Here is an 8,238-nt window from a genome sequence, read left to right as displayed (position 1 = left end):
CTCCCGAGCGTAGAGCCTACCATCTACACGAGACGTCGTTGCTGTGCAGACCGACTGTTTCATGGTAAATTCATCAACTCTGTTCACTTTTGAACTCTGTGGTCATACCCACGTTCTGTACCCATCATCTGTAGCTCCCGCCATGGCATCGTTAACCTGTGTGTACTAACCAGCTTGCCCAACGTGCTGTCATCTGGGTCATACCTATGTCTGCGCACTGTCTGAGAGACTTTGCGTATTTTTACTGCTTCTCGTGCTGCATACAGTGGGAAGAACATTTTGTCGAATTTTTAGTTACGTTAGGATAGGAGCAAGGGTCGTGTTACTAGAATGTCATGTTCAAAGTATGGTCCAAGTGCCACGCATGACACTGAGGAATGGGCAGCATGTGCAGATGTCATGCAATGTGCAGGTATACGGGTCTGGTGAGTAGTGCACTTTTCTAGCAGGACACGTGGGCTCTGTACTCATTTGTCTTAGTGTCGGTAACCAAGGGAAGAACATAGCAATGTGCGGAAGAAGAAGGAAAAAGAAAAAGAACGTCAAAAGTTACTTAAATCTTAAAATACTCGTGGGTAGGTAGTTATTGTGTAACTTGTAGACACTTTCAAGTAACGCTTGTCTGTTGCAACCATATAATAGGCTGACATTTTTTGGGTGACTTTGCGACGTGTTATTGGCCCACCATCAGGCGTTATCCTTCTAGTGCGTGACATTTTTGCAAGATGAAAAGCACTTTTATGGCACATGTTCACCCTTTTACGCATGAACAATGTTTTTAGAGAGATACATCACTGGGCTTTTAAATGAATGGACTGTGTAATTCCACGTTGCGAAGCCTGAGGCCACCCCATCGAAAATTCGCCAGGCTGATGGGCTCGTTGGTGTTGAACCACCAGCCCGCAATTTAGAGCATGAACCACCATACATCCTGGTGGTATGGTAATCATCCATCACAACGGTTGGTGATGCAGTAGCATTCCTGGTGGTTTGGTGAACTTCAAGTTTACTGCAGGTGGTTGAGGCAGAGTAGGGTACTGGATGTGCACTCTCCTCTTTCGCTTGAGTGTCTGTTTCAATGAAGAGGCATCATAACCTAACTTCTCTCCGTCTTTTTTATTTTTACTTTCTCCTGATTGCCGGCATATTTTGAGACAGGAAGCGTGTGACCCTGCGCAGATGCTTCTTCCCTTTCCCGCTCTGTGGCGCTGCCTTGACGTCTGTCAAAGATGCCTGAAAAACTGACATCATGTAAACGTGCATAAAACAAGATGAAGTATGTTCTTTATCCAACCACAAAATAACTTGACCTCAAAGCCTCTATACCTGAACCTTATGGAGATAATAGCCTTTTGACGTAACTGTACGGCCTTCATACTTCATCCACTCGTCGAAATCCCCTTGGTCTAATTGGGTGAAACCGCGTCATTTGACGGTAGACCAATCGTCTTGCAGATTCTTCTGAAACGGCACGGTACGACACTTTGACGCACATAGACTTCACTAGCGAACTGTGAATTAATAATTTAATGTGCAATATATATGCCCTTCCTTTTCTGAATAACGCGTCCTGGAGTAGCCAGTCCCGAGTGGCTCGGGAGTCGGGACTAACATCCCCATTTTTTCTTTTACAAATCAATCAATCAATCAATGCCACCTGATGTTGAAGCCCGAGGTGCCCCGGACAAAAGATGATGGACTCCAGGCAGCCAGGGAGGTCGACCCCCACGTTTTGCTCATGCCGATATATTGCACGTGTATAAAGGCATGCAAATGTGCTCTGTGTACGTCGTCTCTGACGTGTGCTTTCGCAACATAGTCACTGTACAAGAAACAGTTCGGGGCATGCGTGTACAGTACGCCGTGATTCGGAGTCGTCATCACCCGCCCAATCCAATCACAGACGTCCTTAGATTTATGGGTGGAGTTGACCTGCAGGAGTTGACTTCTCCCGAAGTATAATTGCCCTTTGTGACAACGGGCGCTACGTTGCCAGATTCGAAACGTATCAATATAACCCCTTTTGTACCCCCAACATGGAAACGTCCATCTAAAATGAGGTCGTGAAAAAGAAAATATAGTGACGGTAAAACCGAACTCGACGAACTACACGATGTGCTGGAGAAGCAACCTGGCGCACCTGAGTTTTATTGCGTCCGAGAAGGTCACATCTCGACGGTACATAACGCCGAAGCGCTGGAACGCGGTCCGGTCTGCGAAAGACCCAAGTGGTGAGCTTTTCGGACGGCTTTTCCCGGGAGAGACTTTAAAAATAAATGATGCTCAGTATACGATCCATATATCAACCATGCCGAATGTGTGTGGCATCTGGATAAAACTAAAAGTTGTTCGAACTGCGACACGAAGACACAAACAAGAAACGAAAGAGCAGAGAAGGAACGGAGCAGTCGCGTTTTCTCTTCGTGTGGGGCGGTCATTTGAAATGGAGCAAACAGAGATGTAAGGGACTCAATAAACTTGGAATCGGGGAGGTATCTCTTTCGGAGCGTGTTGTGCATGTACGTTTTAAGCTGCAGACAATAAATAAAAGCTAAGAAAACAAATTTAAAACTGTCTTGCCTCGGTCTCTTCGAAGAGATTCAAGTAAGTGGATGCAAACTGCAGTGTACGTTGCTCTCGACGTCTTCTGCAAAGTGCACAGATGTTTTCCGAATCGGAGTGAAAAATCGAACGCTATTCCCCCCCCCCCCCCAAAAAAAAAAAAGGGGAAGTATATAATAAACGGATTATGAAGCGCACAAAATTGTGAATATACGTACTGTATACCTGGTGTTACATTGTCATCACTTATTTGTTGTTGATGATGTTGTTCAGGGGCGGTTTACAGGGTGTCTAGGAACTTGTGTGTCGCTAATTTCAGTGTAGAGTTCTACATGTGGAGCTCCGCAGTACAAACGTTTTTTGTGTGCATAAGGCATTCGCATTTAAATGTAGATTTAACTGTACACTGTTGTGCGTTGTTAAACACATCAGTGTTTTGCATCGATGCGTACATAGGCTAAAATCAGTATATTGATTTTTTACACTGGCTTACATAGGCCAAAATGTACACTGATTTACTCGTACTAACTGTACGTTCCGACACTTTTAGTTGTGTGTTGTTGGAGGAGTTGGACGGACTAAAAATAATACGGAGAAGTTGTGTATCATTGTGTTGCTAGTGTGTTTAATAGCGCATGTACTGTATAGTGTGCAGTAACGCGTGGTTGTAGCACAATAATTTTTTTTCCAAAACAGAAGTAGAAGAAATGTCGCATATCGATGTGGAAGTCTACCACCGGCAACTGCGTTCACATGCAGCTAATCGTTTGCATACTTCCTGCTGAACAGATACAGGCACATACGTATGTCCTGATCCTGTTACAGTCAACGTTCAGCAATGTGTTTTATACACTTAATCAACGATTCTTTGAGAATTCGCGACCACAGTGAAAAGCATCCTTTTCGAAGGAACACTTCATTTTTACGTGCTCTCTGCATGGTGACAGGCGCGGCGACTCCAAAGGGTTGTCCTGAGCTCTATCGGTGGGATCGCAGGCGGACGCTGTAACCGATGACCACATGACCCCCCACGTGGTGGCCACCAATCTGTTTCCTTTATCGAACGTTCATCGGACGACGTTTTGCCGACAACCCTCGGTGAACTTGACTGCCCATTTTGGAGAAGGAGACCCGCTCTCACGAACTCTTCTGCATTCGAGTTCACGACGCATCTGATTAGACTGATGATGCCGAGTCAAGAATATGACAGCTGTAAAAAAAAAAAAAAAAAAAAAAGAGCTCGAGAGACATGTTTGGGTCACGCCTAGAATAGCCGTTAGATTTCTTTCTCCGTTTCATCTTTTCTTTCCGTGACCACTTCATAAAAAAGGGGAAGGACGGTGTGGTTCAGGTGCTTGACCGTGAAAAGATTGATGGCAATGTGGAACTGGATCAGTATATTTGGTTTTCGCCACGTTTTCGTTCGTGGGAGATGATGTTTTGCAATATGGTTGCAGCCCTTGAGCAGAATGAGTGCGACTGTTCAGTACCCCATGATGGATCGGGTGCATTCCGAGGAGAACCGAATATAGTTCTCTTTCGAAGTGCGTGTGGGTGTGTTGAGAGCATCTTGGACCTGTGGAGTGCATAATGTCTCACGGGCAACACATAATGTCCGCTTGTAGATCTGTCTTGCCGCGCCTTCGTTCTCTGCAGTAGAACATCTGGTCCCTCTAAGTACCACGGCACTTCATTCTAGGTGGCGCCGATCTCGTGCTTTTGTGGTACTTATACCCTTAACGACATGCAATGATAATGTCTCATTGAAGTCTCATTACTTGGAATTCGGGATAGGAAAAGTTATGGAAATTGCAGGGGAAATGGGGTCAACCCGGTGGCCTCCGACCATTATTGAGGCTCTCGTATAATGAGGTACTTGTGTCCTCGTTTACATCCGTTCCCAAGTCATTCAATTGGATCGCATCTGTTTGGAAACCGTCTAGTTTCAGGTTGACCGCAAGACAGAACAGTGTCAAGAGGGAAAGTAGTGTTTCTCCAGCAGCATCAACGTTGTGTGTAAGATAGAGTCGCCGTAAAAGGGGCTAACTCCATATGTAGTTATCTTGCTTGATGACAATACACACATCAGTACCCCCATGCCTCCATAGGCGGTTCTCTTGCTTGATGACAGTACACATAGCTACATCACTCTGCAGTGAGTTTTTTCCCCCTTTATAATGTTGGTCAATGGAAGCACCCCTTGCTACCTGCCTTACATTTTCTCTAATACTGCAGAGTAATCATGAACCAAACCGCTTTTTTTTTGCATCTCGGCGAGGTCATCATCTAACTCGTTAGCGCCCCAGAGCGGTCGTGACGGCTTTAGCGTAATACCTTCATCTATCACCTGATCCCGTTATGGTAATAGTCTTCCGTTATCCTAAATTTTGTACAGACGTTCACGTAACCAGATCCAGTTATTCGTTCGCCCTCAGGATTTATAATCCCCGCGGCCGTGTGAACACGGGTATCATCACCAATGCAAATAGCGGTTGAGGAAGGCATTGTCGGCCCTTCTGGCCGATTTTGAATGCAGTAGAGACGTCACTTACAGGACTATGATCTGCCTCTGTTTTACATGTCGAGCAACGGCGCGTTCGAGATGTCGGGCCAACAATTACGAGAAGATGGTGACGCCTGAGTCAGTCCGAAGACAGACAGATACCGGGATCGAATCCATCCACCGATTGTTCTGTCTGAGGACTTTCTAGGCGGATGTCGACATAGTGCCAGCGTATAGGCCAAGGGCGTATGCTAAGCCCTGTGTCCTGAACATCCATTCATGTACACCACAGACAGCCGTGAGGAAAGAAGCAAGTCCCACGGATTGACTCCTTGTTTCTACGGCAGTCAGCAGTTTATTGTCTGATCAGACAGTGCCGCCGTGGCACTGGAGCTGGAACTGTCGCGTGAATTCCTGGTCTAGGACAGTCCACGTGGTCCACGTCCTGGTCTATCGTAGTCTAAGAGGTTTTGCCTTGGGCTATATAGTTAGTAATCCATAGATCAAAGTATTTCGAATCGCTGTAATGACTGGGACGGGACAAAGCGAAGACGCAAGACAAACATACAGGGCGAGCGCCTGTTTGTTTCTCTTGCGTCTCCGCTCGGTCCCGTCTCAGTAAGAGTCATTACAGCGCTTTAAATTATTTTGGTCTAAGAGGGGGGGGGGGGGGATATGTTTATTAAGAAGTGCAGTCAACGTGCAATGCAAAAGTCTCCATCGGCATGTTTCTTCTTCTGTTTTCGCTACTTACCAGTATAACAGGTGAATACTCATTAATTTTTTTTTGTTGCAAAAGTTATCTTGGGTGGCGGATAGTTTCACTAATATGGCCGTGCTAGATAAATTCATCGAAGGCCAGGTAGGTCTCTTAGTAGTGCTCTCTTAAAGCTCCACGCAAACGAAACATTAAAATGGAGGGCGAACTGGGAGTTAAAGCAAGTAGAAAAAAGAAGAGCACACAAATGAAAATAAGACACCCTTCCTTTTATTCTCTTTCTTATCTTATCTTAGCTAATCTAATCTAATCTAAAACACCCGGGATTAGAAATGCCACAGAAGGCACGAAGGAGTTCGCAGGAAGTCAGCCGGACGGGAATCACTCAACAACTCCGTGACTGACGCGCGAATGTTATGCATTCTCCTGCGCATGTCATCGTATTCTTTCATCTTTCACAACGCAGAGTATCAGCGCCAGGCTCCCGTTATAGGAAAACGAGAATGCAAACTAGAAGGAATGCATATTCAGGAGGAGTACATCCCGGGGGCTGGAAATTCAGGTCCACGAGGTGCTTCTATTCTGCTTGGCCCGTCGGGGGCCCGCAGAAGAACAAACAGAGCACTGGAAGGACGGGCCACTTGTGGCTGCATTCCTTGCCTCGAGGGTTCTTATATCTCTCCCAATGCAAACCTCACCCTTCGAACGTTCTATCAATGCGGGATGAAAACGAATGCACACATAGAGGCCTCGTTGTGGATCTGACATTACGAAATTGCGGTGGCTTTGTGGTGGAACTAATAGCTATGTTTGTTGTGGCATGGACGATTCCGATTCTTTCTTTCCTCCATGTTTGAGCACGTGGCACGCGTCCTCTATCGTCGTTAGGTAGGCGTTCCAGTAAAACGTGATGCAAGTTAGACAAACATAGGGCGAAGGAACATGTTAGGCGTGCATGCGTAGTTAGGAAATTATCAGGGCATTCCAGGGACAGTGCGGAAATGTCGATGTCAAGAGTATATCCCATGTGGTTGGGTAGTTCCCTGGTGGCAGTTCTATTCACGAGCGGTCTGTCTGCCGATGTGGCGGTATATGCACAACATACTTATAAAATCTGGTTTCATTTATTATGTCATCTCTTTGGCCAGTTGTCCGCCCTCGTCGTCAAGTTGGTGTCGTTTACTTCGATGTCTCGAAAGTAATAATAATTGGGTGTTTACGTCGCGAGACAACTGAGATCATGAGCGACGCCACAGCTGTCCGTCTGAGGATTGCTTTTGCCCACCTGAGGGTTCTTTAACGTGCGATGAAAGCTCATCACACGGCACCCCGTATTTAACGTCCCTCGCGGAAGACGGCGTGTTTAAGCAACTTCTACCCTGCCACCAAGTTGCTGGCGTCCTCGGCCGGGTTCGAACCCGCGATCTCGGGATCAGAAGGCGAACACGCTACCGACTGAGCCGCCGAGGTGGGTGATGTCTCGAAAGCGTTTGAAAGCGTTTGACTTAATCAATAATGGCATTCTTCTATGGAAATTGCGATCACATGGTGTTTGTGACTCCCCTGTATGTTTTTTCGAATCATATTTACGTGGGCGTACCTGCTCTTTTTGTGTGTTTGTGTGTGTTAGATATTTACGTGCCTTCTTCCGGTATTTCTCAAGGTTATAATCTTTGACCATTATTTTTCAATACTGTTGTAGGTGACCTTGAATCATATGTTAAGCATTCAACACTACTGCACTATACAGACGGCTTAAAGAAAAATAAGGGTCATATCCTCCGCATCCGACCGTGTTACAGAAGATGCAGCTATGTCATTACTTGGTGTTCTAACAGTCATCTAATGATCAATACTGCAAAAACTAATGTTGTCTCATTTACTTGCAAAACAAACATTACAGTCTTGCGTTACATGTCCGATATCGAAATTTGTCGTACCAACGTTGTTCGCACTCCGGCACTGTACCCTTGATGCTAAACTAAAATTTCATGATCATGTTACAGCAAGCGGTCATGGAAGCGGTCGAAGCACCCACTGTCTTTTTGAAACCTTACAAGTATTATGTTCTTCCAAGGTGCAAGTATGCGTCAGTTGTGTGGAACGCTCTTTTTTATTAGGAATAGCAACCGTATTAAGGCTCTACAGAAAAGAAGACTCCACGTTGTGCATAACGTATCCCTCGGAAACATTTCTGGCTTCAGTGAATCTTATGATTATGCGAGTTTCTGACAGTATTTTAGCCTTCGTCCAGCTGACTTCACCGCGTAATATCGCTGACGCTCGGCGTTCCTTGAATATGTCGATCGACTCTCCATTTTTGCTAACTCGTGTAAACTTTTGTGTTTCGCGTGGTACGTCGCTCAATTTCCCGTCGTCCTATGCTCTGCCCAGATGACCCCGTCATACGATGTCAAATGATGTTAAATTCTATGTTTTCGTGTTGTGATCCCTT

Source organism: Ornithodoros turicata, chromosome 2 (assembly GCF_037126465.1).
Source record: "Ornithodoros turicata isolate Travis chromosome 2, ASM3712646v1, whole genome shotgun sequence".
NCBI classification, from domain to species: Eukaryota; Metazoa; Arthropoda; class Arachnida; order Ixodida; family Argasidae; genus Ornithodoros; species Ornithodoros turicata.
Note: the sequence above shows the minus strand (reverse complement) of the source record.